This window comes from Lepeophtheirus salmonis, chromosome 6 (assembly GCF_016086655.4).
Source record: "Lepeophtheirus salmonis chromosome 6, UVic_Lsal_1.4, whole genome shotgun sequence".
Lineage (NCBI taxonomy): Eukaryota > Metazoa > Arthropoda > Copepoda > Siphonostomatoida > Caligidae > Lepeophtheirus > Lepeophtheirus salmonis.
In genome coordinates, this window is record NC_052136.2 from 44,599,580 (window position 1) to 44,619,148 (window position 19,569).

Below are 19,569 nucleotides of genomic sequence, written 5' to 3' on the forward strand. Positions count from 1 at the left end.
TGGCAATTTTTTGTGGACATTACTTATTTATGTAGTACTATATTAAATACTGTTACGACATCTTGCAGATAATTTGTATTTTTTAGTTTTCTCATGCCCCATTAATTAATATATGAATTTGACATTATTTTAGTAACATATTACTTCAGAGATTCAAATTGATTTGTTTATTTTATATCCTATAGATATATCAATTATTATAGTTTGTTATCCCTCTTTGTCTATCCTTACGTACAAAACTTCCGTACAATTATATATATATATATGTTAGCCGAAAAATCATTAGGCACAACATCATTAGTTTCAAAAAGCATAATTTGTCTTTTCCTTCCTCCAACAAGAAAAAATAAATCGTCGTAATGTATCTATCTCTATATAGGACATATATTTAAAAGCTTATCAATGCAAAAAATAGACAGAAATAAAAACAACTTTCTAAGGAAAAAAAGTTTTTAATCATTAGGAGAAATAAATAAATAAGATGAGGAGTAAAGGTACCTACAGAATATAGAAAGAAAGACTCATTAATTGTCTATTTTTTGTGACTGAAATACAGAAAATTCTCTTCATATTAAATAATCAATCTTGTATTTAATTTTTACCAATAGGTAGCAAGAGAGAGAGAAATCCTGCATTGAAGATCCTATTTTTCTTTATAACAATATATCAAATATCAAAAAAGAAGTTTTGTGGTTGAATATAATTCGTATTTGTAGGAGTAAATCTCTTATGATAAATCAGGGTATCTATAAGGGGTGGGCTTGAAGGGGTGTAGCCCTCCCAGCCTCAAATTAAGCAATATTTGATTTTTGTATTAAAAAATTTTATATCTCATTATTTTTTTTCGATTTCAAATTTAATTATTTTTTCATTATAATAAAACACAAGAAACGTGGTTACAAAAATAAATGATAAAATATAATTACATATATTTTTAATATCTGTAATGGCCTGGCTTTTAGGGTCCGTCACAATTGAGATCCAAGTAAGAGGCTTGATCATTTGACAATGTGGTCAATTTAATTGCCAAAGCATCTAAATGGCTTCGTGCGACTTCTTTATCTAGCTTCTAGTCCAAAAAGTGAACACCGACTTGGTATTCATCAGGGTTGGTCCAAAGATCAATTTGAGACAAAAATTGATTTGAGAAGGAGCGGGACATAACGAATGAAGGATGTCCCATGCCATAACCCGAGTTGTCGATAGGTTGATGTGGTTACCATTTTTCATCGTGCATCTGTGTACTTGAGGTTTAATGTTCACTTTTTTAGCACAGTTAGTTTCGAACCACTTAATATCGATCTCACAGTCAAAATGTCCAATGTTACAAACCATAACATCATTTTTCATTTTGGAGAAATGTTCTCCAGTGATAATGTCCTTGCAACCAGTAGTTGTGACGAAAATGGTACAACGACCAACGGCATCCTCCATTGTAGCAACTTCGTAACCTTCACAGGCAGCTTGAAGAGCATTGATAGGATCTACTTCAGTGATGATGACACGATATCCGAATCCTCTTAGAGACTGAGTAGATCTCTTACCAACATCCCCGAAGCTACCAAACAAAGATACTTTCCCAGCATGCATGATATCAGTTACACGCTTAATACCATCAAGAAGAGATTCGCGACATCCATAAAGATTGTCAAATTTGCATTTGGTTACTGCGCCATTGATATTGATGGCTGGAACTTTAAGTTTTCCAGTCTTGAACATTTTGTAGAGATTGTGAACACCCGTTGTAGTTTCCTCAGAAACACCTTTAATGCCTTCAAGAAATTGAGGATACTTTTCATGAACAAGGTTGGAAAGATCACCACCGTCATCGAGGATCATATTTGGTGGATTTCCATCTGGGAATGTGAGTGTTTGTTCGACACACCAGATATAATCCTCATTCCCTCTACTTTCCATGCATAGACTGGAATGCCAGCCTTTGCCAGTGCTGCTGCAGCATGATCTTGGGTGCTGAAAATGTTACAGTTTGACCAAGTAATATCAGCGCCAAGCTAGATGAGTGTCTCCATGAGTACAGCAGTTTGAATTGTCATGTGAAGACAGCCAGCAATACGAGCTCCCTTTATAGGTTTGGAAGCGCCGTACTTCTTACGGAGGTGCATGAGTCCGGGCATTTCATTCTCAACCAACACGATCTTTTTCCGACCGAATCCTGCGAGGAAGATATCTGCAACTTTGTAACTTGGCTTAGATGTAGTTATTTGTTTAATTTTCCGAGGGATAGTTGTTAAGGTTGGAAGATGATAATATGGAAAATTAGGTAATAAATTACGAATACACAAATAGTGGAAGTGTTAACCCACCTTTTGTCAAAAAAAAGGGGGGGGGGTAGTTAATTGGGACAAATTACTTTTGTAATTTACTTTTTCTCTTTATGTTTCTCTCATTTTGGTATCACTCAACCTTATTTTCTTCAAATAGAATATAAAAAAAGCCTGTACAGTGTACAAGTTATTGTGTTACTGAATGCTTTGAAAAATATTATAAGACAATTTTCTAATTATCAGTTATTTCTTTTCAACTCCTAATGCAAGTTCTTCCTTAGGGTGTTAACAGTGCCAATATAAAAATCAAATAGAAATACATTTAAGTATAAAGTTTTATCTATAGTATTTAAGTGGAATTGAACTCTAAAAACTTAATGTATATATTTATAACATACTACAAATTAATTTATAAAATTTGAATGAAAATGAATATGTTTCATTTTTTTGAGGTCAAAATATTGACCTCGTGATCTTATGGGTAAAACCTCCTTTTTTTTTGGCTTATACAATATAATACGACGAAAGGATAAAACAATTATGAATGAAATGGGTTTTAAAGTAAATTAATATCAGCGATTTATAAAATGGTTACGTAGCATCAAGGCCAAAGCTTTAGAAGGCTCCAAACCGGAGGACAAATATAGGGTAAAATTTTAAATTTTGATTTTTTAACTATCAACATATAAAAAATGGATGGGAGAACAATGAATAGAAGAGAAGCTAATGGAAAATCGAATCCAATTACAGAAGAGGGTGTTTTTGAAAGGAAACAAAAGCAAACAAATCACGATGTACCTACTCCATATGAATGCATCAATCAACTCAACAGAAGAAAGTAGAATAAAACCGATCAACCCCAGAAAATATTTTTAGAGAACTGTAAAAAGGATCAGAAGATCCAAGAAGAGAAAATACTCGAATAGGGTATAGGGAAAATGCAATGCATGAATGTAATTTTCAGTTTAGTTATGGGCCACAGGCTAATCAGAGAAAGAAGACGCGTAAACAACGAAATTCATGGAGCGAAGACAGGAAGAATGGAAAGTAAAAAAAATAATAATATTTCTTGCCAATCAGACTAATACAAATTAACAAGAACGAGCTCCCCCCGCGCCCAAAAAAAGATTTGAATGCATATTATATAGAAAGAGGGGAGGATGGTAATTTGGTCACAAATGCATTAAGCAGAACAAGAAACCCAATATAGATTATAGTCGTTTACATACCGTTCAGTGACACAAAGTTTTTAGCAAAAAACTTGAGAGATATGAACTTAATACCTAAGAAAATAATATTTTTTAATTGTGGCTGTGATTTTAATATGACTAAAAAATATGGTAGGGATTTCACATCCCTATTAGGTTACAAAAACATTGGTTATCTATGTGAATGAAATTTTTTTAGTAAAATGATGTATATAGCAAATTTTACGAGTAACTACTAGCCAACATTTGAAAGAGAAAGTGCCAAAAACTCAACTAAAAATGAAATAGATCGCATTTATATATCAGAGCCAATGTTGGGGCTAAAGATAAAAATGGATTGAATATTGTCTAACAGATTGTCGTTCCATTTCTTTTTTGAATCCATGTTTAAGGAGAAAAACTTCATAAAGAAGGCTAAAAGATGACGTCTACATAAATAGGAAGAAAGGTGTAGAAATTATTTGTCATAACTTGGAAGCTGGATGAAATATTAGGAAGGCCTTAAATAGGTTCTGCAAACGTACAAAGAGAAAAAAAATCTAGAATATGCCAGGTGCCAAAAAGCTAAAGAGAGAAAGAAAAAAGAAACTTATATTAGGTTATTATTGCAAGAAGGAAATTATACAAGTCTGCTGCGAGAATTGGGAAAAATAGTGGAATATAAAATGCAGGGAGCAAGAGTTCGTGCAAGAACTTAAATTTAAATCACAAAATAAATTACAATAATTGAAATCTTCTACGACACCTCTTTAAAAAAATAAAATGCAAGAAAGAAGATGAACAAGACTACCCAGAACTATACCGACCCAAGAAACGGCTCATAAAGAAAAAAGTACCACAATATATTATCACACATAAGAAAGAAAAAGAGTTAAATGAAATATTTACTGAGGATATCCTTGCATATATTAACAAAAAATCTGAAGGAAAATAAAGCACCAGGACCTTCAGAACTTACCCTTGAGTTCTACAAAGGGATACCACAAATTACCAAATTTATGGCTGAATTACAATTTTTTATTTTTTTTTGAAATCGACCTGAATAAAGAGCAGAAAATAGGAATGATAACTCTTTTTCCAAAGGAAAAAAAGATGCACAAAAAGTGAAAAACAAGAGGCCGGTAACTTTATTGGAAATAAAATATAAAATTTGCAGTAGACATCTGACGGAGAGTATGAAACAAATAAAGGAAAGGGTACTCCTAGATACTCAGTTTATCTTTAGAAAGGGCAGGCAAATAGAAGATATAGTAATGTCTCTCCAATCGATTGTTGAATGATCAAAGCAGAGAACCCTGGTTTATGCTTTTCTCTTCTTGGATTAAAAAAAAAAAAGCTTTCGATTATATATAACATATTCTATTAATTGAGATTAAAAACGAGACACAGTGGTAGAATTGCAAAGAGGAATGTGTCAATGGGATTCCATAATTCCAAGTCTCTAAGAAATGAAAAATGGGCAAACCATTAGAGGGAATGGTTTTTGGAAATGGGAAATTATCTACTTGTTTTTTGTGGATAATTGCACGGTGATACTAAGGAGCGACAACTTCAAAGATGAAAGAGCTAGCCCGGAGATGTTCCTGAAAGAATATTGAGAAGAGTCTGGTTTGGTAATTAATTATAAAAAAAAGACAGATATTGACGAACTTAAAAGAAAAAATTATAATTGTGCTACTTATCTCGTTCAAAAAGCATCATACCTTGGCAGTGGGGTTTCAATGGAGGACTGGATATTCCAGAACATACATCGGATAGATGAGAATATATCTCACTCAATAATAGAAATCTAGAAGCACAAGCTTGAGTTTCTTGATAAAATGAAATGTTGCACTATGACAATGAATGCTCTTAGGGGTAAATTACATTCTTTGTTGCACTCCATTCGACAAATTAAAGGCCCAGGATTGGAAAATAAAGAGAGTAAAGTTTGTGGGCATTCCAAAATCAATCAGTCATCGGAGATTCTTATTACCAAAGGGGTCTCGGAATGATGAAACTAGAGTTGCACCGTGACATTTTGATTTTCTCTCGGTAAAAGAGAACACATCTTGTGGAATATCCTTGGATAACACTCTACGGACTCTGCAACATTATAAAATGCACCAGAAACAATATCTGAGGTCATTGTTCTATCTTTATCTCACTCCTAAGCAGTCTACCCAAGAACCGTCTCGCCTTTAGAGTGTACTATATAGATAGAGAGACACCATTTCAAAGACGGTAACAAAAAAGAAATGCTGGCCCATGTTTTTCGTGACTGTAAGCAACTAAAAATAATGTGGGCAATAATGAGGAGAGAGTACACCCAAGAAGAAAAAAGTTATGGCTTTAACGAAATGGCTCTTCAGTTCAGAATTGGATGAAAATCCATTACAAATTTGCAAAACATGATTGCAAGGTCCAATTTTGAAAACATGACCTTTCACAGAAATATAGCCTCCACTGCTCTATATAAGTAAATTTCTTTTTTTGGGATGCGTTTGTGATTGTTCTTTTGTTTTCATTTTTTAATTAGATAATTATTTCAGTAATTTGTGAGATCCTATTCTTTGATCATGTTTTTTAAGTGAAGTTGTTATGATTTTTCGCACTTCCCTTTTTTCTTTTTCTGTTTGTAATTGTTTCATTTATAATATGTAGTGTTGACTTTTTTTCAAGGTATAGAATACTATGACTGTGTTAAAGTAATAAATAATTAAAAATAAAAAAACTTTTCAGTATCCTCCTGAAACACTAAGGTTATATTCAATTCTTTATTTTTAAAGATAATGAAAGAAAAATGATATGTTTTGTAATATTTTAGGTTTAGTTAATTTAATTAACTCTTTTGCTTAAAAACCGTTCCTTTTGATTTCTTGGATTCTTCTTTTTTTCATTAAAGGAAATGTAATATTGGAGCTATTATTAAAATATAAATCACGCAAATATGATACTCATGAGTACTAATTTGATTCCTAAATTTTACATAAAGTAATGAATAGCTCATACACATATTTATACTTAAAATAAATAATAATATTTTTACTAATAGAATAACAGATTATAAATTTTGAATCTCAAACTCATATTGTAAAATCAATTTTTAAAATAAGAATTTATTTTTTCTCTGTGTTTTTTATTAATACAAGTATATTGAGCATTTTAATTCATACTTATAAATGCAAAATGGTTGAAATAGTTATGAAAATGATGCAAAATTTAAATGATGTAATTACGTTTTATTTTTGGGGATATTTTTTACCCAGTTCACTATCTGCGTTTTAAAAGGGATATCTAAGAATGTAGGGTTAATAACTCAGCAAGTAATTAAGTACCATCCATAAAAAAACTAAACTCAGGAAATATTCTAACAAAGCAACTTAAAGATAGTACTATGTATTCTATGATATATTTATACTTCAATTCTGGTTTATTTTTAGACTGTTTGTAAATGTTTTTTTATCTACGAGTATAATTAAATAATATTAATTAAGGAGAAACAATAAATAAAACTCCTTCTTCAAATTTGGTTTCAGAACAAAAATAGAAAAATAAATAAAAGTTCCAAAAGAATCCGTCATTAATTTAATTTATATTTTATTCAAACTATGATTTTCAATAATATTGGGTCATATTTCCAACTAGGTGATATTATGATGTTGTGCCTTGAACAATGGATCAAAGAATTACAATTGGAGAAATACCATGAAATAGGCCATTCGCCTTTTCTTCCGTAGAATATTTTCGTATTTTCCAGTTAATTTATAGCTAATTTGTGAGCATTGGCTAACTGAAAAACTGCACTGGGTATATTTTGAGAAAAAATATATCACCAAACCATTGTTCTTGTAGATTTGAAAGTTATAATTTTCTAGATTTCCCCGGCAAATTAAGAAAATCATTTAAAATCAGTTGTCAGAGCAATTCCTTCACTCTGCTAATTACAATTATTTCATAAAATCAACTTTACGATTACTTAACTGAATGATAATATCGTAAGAGTCTAAAATATTTACTGATGAATTTGCAGAATAGTTCAGGACAATTTGCCGTAAATCTTGCGGAAATCTTATATTTTTTGTTAAACCTTCGAAGTAACATATTTTTTGAAATCCTGAAAACAGTGTTTATCAAAGTTTTATCCGCGAAAATGGATTTTCAACATGTAGTTTTATTAATGTAATAGAGTAAGAATTCTTTTTCGTAGAATGATGATGGCGAAGTAAAGAAGAAGAAGAGTTAAAAGCATATCCAAAAAGGTGGAAATTAACATTTAAATTATTTCTTTCTCATCTATTTCAAAGGACAAGCTCTCACAGGCAGTATATTTAGACTATCATAAAAATCATAAGATCTAAAGTTTACTTCATATTATGAAAATAGCTAATTACTTTTATAATTTTCGATCATAAGCTATATGATTGATAAATAGAAAATATATTTTCATAGCAATCCATTTTCTTTCTTCTTCCTTTGCATTCCCTTTTCTCTCAAATAACCCCTTCTATGTCCCTTATGCATAAATTATAAAAATGATTATTATTAAATACATATATACGTCTTAGAATGATATGAGTTGAAGCTTTTATCTACTTAGCAAAAAGAGTTACGAAGATATATGAAGGAAATATCTACAAATCAAACATTTTCTTACATATTTTCGAGTGATGTTGAGTTAATGGTACGAAATTTTTACGATGAGGAATCGACTTCACTAAAGAGAAAAAAGTTATATGTTAGCAACTTTAAATTTTTTTTTTCTACTTAAGCTAAAGAACTTGAACTGGATTCTAATAGACTACCCCTTCTTTTCCTAGGAATGAGTATTTTCAACTTCAAAGTCAGTGCCTCTGTCGATAAAATGAGCAATTTTTTAAAATTTAATCATAATAAATGAAAATTTACGACGGCAAATATTATAAACTAAAGGTTTAATTTAATAGTTAATTTAATCGATATGAAGGATACTTTATATCAATGGAGTATTGTGAGTTCAAAATTAAATCCACTAAAATGAATCTCATAGATTCAGTTTAAATCCACTAAATCTTATCTTTATGAACCATTAATTTTTTAAATTCCTATTTCATTAACAATTGTATCATCTTTTTTTATATCAAATCCAATTAAGTATTTTTAAGAATTGACCTTTCGGATTATTTTGTTCACTATCTCAATATTTGACACATTTTTGGATAATGAATACATTACAAAAATCTTTTGAAAATATACTGGTCATTTTAATATAATTGAATATAAATATAAATTACATTTGAAATTAGTTTAGTCTTGAATGAATGAGGAAAATGAAGACATTCGTATTTTAAAATTGATGAAATGTAAAAAAATAAAAAATATTATTTAGCAAAATTTTAATGTAAACTAGGTGGTTTAGAATGTACGGTAATAGCACAAATGCCCTTTAGTGTGGTCGTATTTGTTGCCTTATATATTTGTATAATTTTATTTAATGTATATATGGCAAGCATTAATAAATATTTAACTAACTAGCCTCTAGTAATTTCAGCCTTAAAATTTTTATAAATTCATTGTTTTGTTAAATAACCTAAAAGGTTTTTTCTGAACACTCAAATCAATATTATGTAACAAATTAATTAATTAATAACATTGAATAAATAAATATATTTAGTTAGGTAAAACCACGTAGATTTCAGGCTATTAATACTTTGAAACTTTCGATCCCCCTCTTCAACTTTGAGCCCTTTCCTTATCTACCATTAGGTTCAAATTGCGGTTCCCTATGTTTTTGAAAACACATTTAAAAGATATTCCTATTCCACAAATCCTTTGGCCCCATAAAAAGCTACCTTTGTAAAATAAAGTAGTAAAAAACACCATTAAGACAAAGGAATAGATAACATCAGCTCTTAAGCAAATTTACAACCAGTGTTCTATTCAATTCTAGAAGAGACATTGAATTGCAATACATTTAGGTATAGTGTAAGTTACATACATATATGAGATTACAACTAAGAATTTTAAGGGAATAAAAATCTTCTTTCTGCCTCTTTTATCCCTTTCATATGCTAGATAGAATAATGCAAAGCCAGCAGCATTTGTGATTCTTATCAACATAATAACTAATATTTCATTTATGTCCCCCTCTTCTAAATGTAATTGCTTATTAGAAACAACTTCTTAAGACCCGTAAATTAACTGAGCAAATATCTGATAGTACTCCGACCATTTTATTATCATAAAGTATATAATATATTGCACATATTACATATCTTTTTTTCTCTCTCCAAAAAATGTCTAACGTTTCCACTTTCTAATTTCTTTTCCAGCTCAAATCTTAACTTGGATCTAAAACCATAAAATATATCCTCATAAAGGAAAAAAATAAATATGTACTATGATAAATGCTACCTCATAACACGGAGATTCTACTCCAATATTATTAAAGATATTCTTTTTGTGCTTTTAGATGTAGAGTTTCTTTCAAATCTATTTCAAATTTCTGCAGAAATAAAAAAATATCGAACATTTTTAAGTCAACATTTAACTGAGTTGAGTAAGAGGAAAATATGTTTAGAGTTTTAAGTTCTTAGTGCTTACTATCTTGTAAAAGCTTTTAGTAATTGTAAAACAGGACAATGTATTTATTGTTCAATAAGAAACTGTATTGATTAAGTTTTGGATATTAGCAAGAGCAAAAATTGGGTTTAAAGTTTTCAAACAACCTTTAATATTGAACTTTTATTTGTTATTTCATAAAAACTTTTACAATTGTTAGATTAACAAGTAGTGTTTTTTTTTTTAAAGCGCTATATAAATTTAAATTTTCTGAGCTAAAATTTACTGCCGTACAAAAATGATAAGGCTTTCAAATGTTGTCATAATGTTCTGCCCATTATTACCTCAAATCAAATTACTATTTTTAATGGTATTATCAGCTTCTTCTAACCTGAAGATTTGCTTTTTGTGGTTGTCAAGACACTAACAGAGATTTATTAAGAGTGTTCAAATCTAATATTGACTCTGACTAAATGACTGATTCAAAAGAAATTGTACTTGGCTTTGCAGATTAATTGGGAATTTTTCAAATTGCTATATAACGGCTGCCATTTTGAATTTCGTGCAAAAAAAATGACTTGTTGTGACTGGCAGGATTTTCTCTTTCATATGATACTTTGTTTACAGAGAAGGAAAAGGCCCCTGATCATTGTCCAAAGATTTTGAACTACATGAATCACAAGGGGTCTTCAAAAGTCATTGTGTACGCCAATGATTTTTTTTTTTGTGGCGTAAGGAGAAATTAATCGGCAAAATGCAAAAGTGTTTGCCTGAATTACTACTTAATTTCCATCAGCTTTGAAGTCAAGAATCTAGCTGGGTTCATACTTTCTGTTGGTGAAGACATCGATTGCTCCATCATACTATCACATTTCAGTGAGGCTTGACTTGAGATAAACATTACTGATTACCTGAAACCACTTTGCAACCCTGGATGGAGGCGAAGTTTCACTTGAACAATTTGGATCTGGTGCAGTACTCTGCCTGTCCCATGCCTCCAAGGCAACTCGTTCATTTCTATCTGAGAGGGTCCGTTTTTTGTTAAAGCTGAAGTCTGGGATAGCAATAATTCAGGTTTGAGCATTTTCGATTATTATCAGTGGGGAATCCACTGTTGAAAGGTTGTTGATCAGAAGACCAACTGATTTGATTCCCATTGGTCAGTGACTTAATTTGACATGAATGTATTTGATACAAATCCAATGCATTGTTTTTTTTTTTTTTAACCCTGCTCAATTTTTTTAATGTATTGGCAGGGCCTGAGATAATCTGAGTATATAAAGACGGCAAAGAAAGGGAAATACAATCTGTATTCAGGCCATTATTATTCGAAAGTTAGCAAATAAAGCGTATATATCTTCATATAAATCCAAGAATAAAAGTCTTTTTTTTATGCTCTACCTTTCAAAAAATGAAATTCGTCTGAATAATAAATTTATATCTATTATATTCCTATAATATATCATCTCTTTTATAGTTTTTTCCATACCCATAAAACAAAAATACATACAAACAAGTCATAATATCATCTCATCATAATTTGCTTTACTCTCTTCCCCCCTCTTTTCTTCATAAAGTAAACTTCATCCATCAAGGCGGAGGGAAAAATATGACAAATTTTTTAGTAGGATATTTTTCCGGTAGATGGACAAAAAATATGTGTTTATATAGTTACATAGCTAAATTTGTTGTTTATGTGTGTGTGCAAAATAGTCTGAATAGTATATTTGGACAACATAATGTGATCTTTGTCCCATAAACACTATTTTATACCATGTATAATCTAGAACTTGCATTAACTAAAACAAAGTACTTATCATGGAAGTATAATAAATGGGTAAAGTTGTAATTAATATGATTTGTCGGTATTAAAAAATAAAATAAAATGCCTTACATTTTTTAAAATAACTAAAAGGGAGAAAAAGGCCATACATTTTATGTCATTTTTGGCTATTTTTAAGTTTCAAAGCGGTTTTAAGCCCTCGGTGTGGAAGATAGGGATAAATGATTATAATATATAAAATGAATAACAAGCAACTACTTTACACTTTAAACAAAGATAACTTGTGTCAAAAGTAAGACGCAGATATTTTAAAAACGGTTTCAAAATTTATTATCATTTTGTTTTAAAATAAAATATATTGATATAACTTATCCCTATCTTCAACACCGAGGGCTTAAAACAGCTTTGAACCTTAAAAATAGCCCAAAAAAAAGAAAAATGTTTGGCCTTTTTCTGAAGGCCGTGAGCATCTGCGGGAAAAAATGAGGCCATATTTGAATCAGGGGATTAAATTGTACTAAGTTGAGTATATCCTGTTCTTGCGCATCAAAAAAGTGTGATTTTGTTGGATAGTGTAATTATAGAAAATCGGAACTAAAATATAATTTAATTCTAGTTATTGATAGTTTATATAAAAATAATTAAATATATATAAAAACTATATTAAAAAACTTCAATTCATGTTGGTAAGTCTTGCAAGGAATCTAATTTACCAATTGATTCTATTCTTATAATTTAATTCCTTTCAAGTAATGGATAATAATACACTTTTTGAATTAAATAATTGAATGTAATGGGTCATGCACAACAGTTAGTTTGTTTGAAAATAAAAATCGTATTATACCTCTATAAAGTCTGCTAAACGCCAGCGATATTTTTCCCTATTGGGAATCTGAAGAGTGTTTTTATTTTCTTAAGCTATTTTTTCTTTCTTGAAAAAAGAACATCGCAGTATTATTTTCATGTTCTCATGAATGAATTAGGGTAACGCTGAGTATTTATGGACAAGTTATAATTTTAAGATCTTTTTGGACTAGTAGTGGAATTGAGGATCGACATTGAATTAACTCTGGCCTATCTTAATAGTAAGATACAAAGTTGGACTTCTTTTAATTGTCTTCATCTCATATCTGCTTTCAGCTAGTCTATTAAAACGTATTGAAATCTTAGCTGCTTTTCTCATAAACATTCATCAAAATGTCATGGTTACCATGTCATTATGCGGTTGTTTTATTTGTACATATTGGGAGGTCATATGTTATACAACTCTAATAAAGAACTCCCTCTGCCGATGAAAAAGTGCAAGAAAATTTCCTATAATCATTGTAATATACAGATTCATCCATATGATTTTGAGCTGTATGATTTTAAATTAATTGACAAGGGTTTGAAAATCCATCCAAATGGTTCTGATTATATATTGAAAAACCCCACGGTTTCAAAACTTTTTTATTATTCTAGCAATGTATTTTGTTTTTTCCCCATCATATAAAACGTTCATAAAATAAACGACCTGGAAGCCATAAATAGGTTCTTTGTTTTTGTCAATAAAGAGGAGACGCCTCTTATTATGAAAGTATTCTTATTTGAATTAGTCTTGATAGGGCTTTATTGTAACTAATCACATTATCATAGGCTTAGAACTAGCCAATATTAGGATTTTTAATTTTATTCTTAAGGAATAGACTAAGATAGATGTACAAAACTTGTGATAAACCATAGATTAAATAAAATCTGGATAGACACAAATCACACAACCTCGTTATTAGAACCTTTAAAATAAATGATAAATAATTCTTCTATTAAATAACAACTGTAGAAGGGAATAATTATTTCTTTTTAAAAAGTGATGAATCATGAATGCCGTGAAACGGACTTATCCTATCGTCCATTGAAAAATCTCATTTGTGATCCAAGTAATTAATAATGGAATTTTGGAAGTCTGGTAAAAGATTTTCCCGGAAAATTTCAATTGTTGGAGGTAAAACTTGACAGAGTCCTTTAAACGCAATTATCAAGTATGATTCAATTCTGCCGTAGAAGGAGCTAATTGTGTATACAAGATTTCCTTTTATACGTTTCAGATCTAGTTTTTAATTACAAATTGCCTTTATTAGTGAGAATGGAGGAATTACCTCTTATTAAACCATATCGAAGGAAGACATTTTTTCAAGCAATATCCATAACATAGTCATAACTTTGTTAGTTACTTCGTAGTACATCATATTTATCTTGTATTGCAGAAGAGTCTCTCTTGATGAATCTGTTTTCATCTATAAATGACTTCAAATTAAGTAATTAATGTCTTCCCTCTTGTAATTTTGATTTGATCTCCCTATTCTAATTGATTAAAAATATAGAAAATATTGTTTCTGATTGGATTTCTAAGATGAGTATATGTTTGTGGTTCATTTTTGAAGAATTTTTATCAAGGATGCCTCATCTTCCCTGTACATATATGTAGAGAGAGAGAGGATATCTGGTGGAATATGGATATTTAACCTCAGGATTTTTAAACTTATATTATGGACTAAGAACCTAAATGTGGATTAGTCAACATGTTTAACATGAATTAGTCCATATTTTGCCTATTTTAATGCAAAAAAATCGTTATTATCGCAAATACTCAAAAAGAAGACATGGCACATCATGAAGTATTCCTTTCATTTCAAATGGATATTCATAATTTATTGTAATAGCAAGTTTATCTGATAATTTTAGATATTTATTTATTACATTATATTTAGATGTGAATGATATGTATGTTTAATTTGAATAACTTATTATTACATTGATCACTTTAGAGTAATTTACCTATAAAGTAACATGATACATAGAATAAAGTTATTACTAAAACTAATTTATTGTTCAGTTATATAATTATCATTTTTATTTGAAAACCTTATCATGTATTGCTCAGAAATAAATTATATTTTTTCATAAGAAATTAATTTTACAAGATAAGAAATTCTTCTACTGTAGTTGTTTATTCTAATAATTGCATCTTGTTCAAAAAAAGCAAGTAAATTTAAAACTTTGTTACATATATTTATTCGCTCTGTAACAGCCAAATGAATTATTTCATTGATTAAAATTTTATTGGTAATATTTAACATGTGAAATTTTAAGTCTCTTGGAATTATTACACCAAATCCAGTTACTGGACAACTTGCTATGAATTAACACTATTTATCAATCATTATTAAATAAAAATATAGTTACCAAATCAAAACAATAATTAGAGTTATTATTTCACTAATTTTGATGTGTTGTGCAGAATACCTAAATCTGATTTTGTGATGTACAAAAATTGAACTTCATCTTCCATTCTATCTACTCTTATTTTTAGAGGTACCCAATTCATATCTAATTTTTGTTAGAGATCCAAAAAATTTGAAATATCGTCTTCCCTTAAAAACTTTAGCACCCTTAATTCTATTTAATCACTTTTCCATCTACACCTCAAGATATTGACATTATACAAGTCCTTTCTTTAATTGTCTGTTCTGTTTTTGATCCTAAAGATGGTATGACACTTTTTCTTAAATTATGTATTTCTAGTTTTCCATTTGTCCATTAATTTTCTGTTTCAAAATTTTGATGACTAAAATGAAGAGAACAAACAACTTTTTTAGAGCTATGAACGGATTTACCATCTACATAAACAATAATAAATGTATATAACACTCGTCAGATATCACAAAAATAAATATAGCGTATTTTTTACCAGATATATATCCAACTTATATGTAAAGCTTTGAAAATTTATGTAAATATGTTTTTATTTTATTATCATTGTGCTTTCCACCAGATGTTTTACCAGTGTGGGAATACAAAAATAACAATTTGAAGTCATATTTGACACTTAGGAAGAATAGTCACTTTCTACGCAAGATAATATTTATTTATAACTAATTGACGATAAAATAATTTAATTATAAAACTTTTTGAATCAAAACAGTAATAATTATGATAGAAAGGTTCTGCAATTTCAAAAATGAATTTTTTATCCCGATGTTAAGTTATCCATGAATAAAACAATCGTTATCAAATAGAAAAAAAACAAAAAAAAACCGAGTTATCAAAATTTAATACAGTTGTGTAAATTTTTATTTCTTACATAATTAATAACAGAAGCAAGCAAAACATAATTGACAAAAAAAAAAAAAAAAAAAGGTTTTAAACAACTATCTCCTTTTTTATTATATAGGACAAATTAAATAATAGAAATTTATGACAAGATTAATCTCAGAATATAACTGTTAAATCTCTTTTACATCCCTTCTAGTTTTAATGCAAGTACAGCACTCAAATTGATATTTTAGCAATGAAAATATTTATCTGCTCTTATTTCTTGTTATATATTATACTATAGTCATCAGTAAGCAAATTGAGTACATTTTTAACATGATATTTTAACATAATTGTAGGAGTCGATACATATTAAGAACAAATAAACAACTTCGATAATTTACTTCAAAATTTGTGAATAACCGTGAAAATAATAAAGTACTATCCTCAAAATTGGGAAAATAATATATTTTCTATAAGAATTCAATTATCTACTATGAAGCATAAACACTTATTTCGAATTGTTATCATATTTTGCAGAAAATAACTCTATTTTAAAATGCAATAATATATATTTTTTCTTTCTTAAATGGAACATTGTTATATCCAAGAAGTTGAATTTAATCGATTAACGTTGCTCCGTTAAGATAATTAATCAACAATTTCATAAAAATAAAGTCTTTTCAAATTCAAATTAGATCCTATGTAACATAAATTTTCCATTTTCTTTATTTTCATGCTGATCAGGTGAAACGTATTAAATTTATCATTTAAAACACGTGATTGCCTTTATTTCACAATATATCCTCCAAAATAAACAGAAACAGAAGTTTAAATCACAACAAAAATAGTCTACTTTGTAAAGATTATTAAAAAATTGTTGGTAGTTGTTTATAGTTTAACAAAAGTTAATTATAATTTAATCAATTAGGTTTAGAACAAGTAACTCATGATGTCATTTAATATAAGTAGGGATGAAATAAATAAATTCCATATACTATAGTAAAAATTACATCACTAGTATGAAAAAAAGAAATTGAAAAATACCTGATTTGATAAAAATGACTTTATCAAGAAAAACAAAGGGAGAAAAAAAATACACCAAAATGGATCATTTTTATACTAATATATTTTAAATATTAGACAAAAAGGAACAAGATTTTTAATTAAATATAGCATACATTGTTTAAACAGACAGCTTGCAATATTGTACGGAAGTCCTTGACAGATAGCCTTAATATATGCCTTAGTCATCATGATCAATTCCTCATCGACTATGTTTTTTAGATCATCAAAGCTTTAGTGGTGAAGTCTTCAGGCTTTCTTCTCACTTTGCGCCCGAATGACATACTTCAGAGGGTTGATACCTGAAGTCAACTTTTATCAACTTTTTTTATCACCTAATTTTCCTCCAAGAATTTATGTCTCACATTGAATGATTAAGCTAAGGTTAAAATCTTGCTGTTTTTTATGGGTTTGGACATTGTCATTTTGCGGGTGCAAACATACCTGCCTTCATAATTATATCAATACAGATTCTTTTGTCGCATTCTTGAAACATATTTGAAATTACGAGATCTAAGTATTCAATGAAATATCTTCATATATTCATAATGGATTAGTTTTTTTTTGCAAGTTTCGAGAAAATAATCACATAAGCCTTACAAAAATCATTTTTCCCCTTACGTTTGGTAATATACTTAATATCCATCGATTAAGGCTAAATTGTATTCAAAGCTAATAATACCTCAAAATGATTGAAAAAGCTTGAAACTTACTTTTATCAAATAATTGATAAATATTCAGACTTTAATTAAGTATTGACTTTTTGAGTACATTATTTGTTGATTTGTATCATTTATTACAATCAAATTTATACCTCTCGATGAATTCTACTTCTTTTTTTAAAGTTGTAATAACATAATTTTTTTAAAGTTATAATAACATAATTTTTTTGTTTACTGATATTTATAGAGCTTGAATATTAAATTAAGAAGACAAGGCTTATGAATAATAATAATAGTACTAATGTTTTTATTGTTATTAAAATTTGATTAATTAGACACCAATAATTGATTACAAGCATTCAAATAAAAACTCCTTTGAATTTAAATTTATTAATTCTCTGTTTTCCGGAAATAAACATTTTCATCTTTGTATTTTAGGTGGAAGTATGAGTAGTGTGAATAGTCAATAAATGTTTTTTTATAGGCTTTCCAAAAAACCATAATATAAGACCATATAAAAGTTGATTTATTGAGAGAGAAAGCTACTGCGATTCAAGCTGTGAAAAAATATGTTTTTTAAAAATTGTCAACAATTGTTATGAATATACTCGTATATAGATAAATGATGCATTTTAAATAAAGTAACAAACATCCCATAGTACATAATATTCAAAAGACTCTTAAGAATTTATGGCAATAAAATTCGTGAAATAAGAGATTTAAAAACAAAAAAAATCAAAGAAAAATATGTGAATATCTATGAAGTTTTATGTCTCTTTTTTATTTATAAGTATTGAATAGTCATAGAACTGCCTTGGAAAATGAACAATATGAGAGAGACGAGAAATAAATAAATAAATATAATACTAGGAAAATAAAAATAATCTCACAAAAATAAAATGTTATGAATTATGCTTGTGAAAGAATATTGTTTATCTTTTTTTTTGACAGCCAAACTAATGGTTTTTGTTTTATGGTTCTTGTCATAGCCGAAAAAGATAATGACATTGTTATTCATTCATTACTTCTATTATTTGTACATTATCATGCTATCAGGATCATCACAAAAGATTACTTTAAACATGGAAAAGTACGTCGGTGGTGTCACTAGCCCCCTTTTTGGGAGGGGCCCTTAAAAGTTTCTGAAGCCCCCCCCAAAAAAAACCCCCATTTTTTATCATATTTTATGTAAATAATTTCTTGAGTCTGAAATAATACCTCCTTTTCCTTATATAAATTGTCACAATATTGAATGTGATGTTCCAACCATAATTGAGTCTGGCGTCTGGTGCGTTTTGGATCCCCATCTTGCTAGTGATTGAACAAGGGTTTACTTTCAAACCATGAAAGGACTGTAGGTTCTAAAATCCTTAAGATGTAATCATCTCAATTTATACGGATACCTTCTGGCAAAAAAAAAATAAATAAGGGGAATCTGTCTCTGAAACTCAAATTCCGGCCCAGACCATAAGAGATCAGCTGTTGGTAGGAAAAGGTATAGTTTTATTGTCCAAGGGCAAAACAATGGACCTGGACCAAATCTGATCGTTATGTCTATTTAATTTTAGACTCAAATCCCACTTTTTTTCATCGCTGAAAACAATTGTTGTCCTTGTCGTAGAAACTTGTAACTATTCTCGACAACGTTCTACTTTTTTCGCACTGGTACTAGCAATGATGTTTTTACGTACTGTAACCGTTATAGCATCATCTTTAAGCCCTCGTGGACAATTTCTACACGATGACGACTTTGAAATTCCTATTTCATCACCCATTTTAGACATTGATTTTTTCAGATTCCGATAAATCTTTAGTCTAAGTATCTTGATGTTCTTCCGGCTTTTGTAGTCCTGGAGCGACCGAATCTTGCGTTATTTTTGACTCTTCTGGTCTCGCAGAGTTTTTAAACTTTATATTTAATCGAAATTAGGATTATTTTTAAATAACTAATATAGAATTATCATATTTACTAATAA

General features: G+C 29.1%; 1 pseudogene; it reads right to left on the reverse strand.

Moving 5' to 3' along the window:
• Positions 1–958: 958 nt before the first annotated feature.
• On the reverse strand, positions 959–19,368 carry LOC121120055 (adenosylhomocysteinase pseudogene; annotated as a pseudogene).
• Positions 19,369–19,569: the final 201 nt, after the last annotated feature.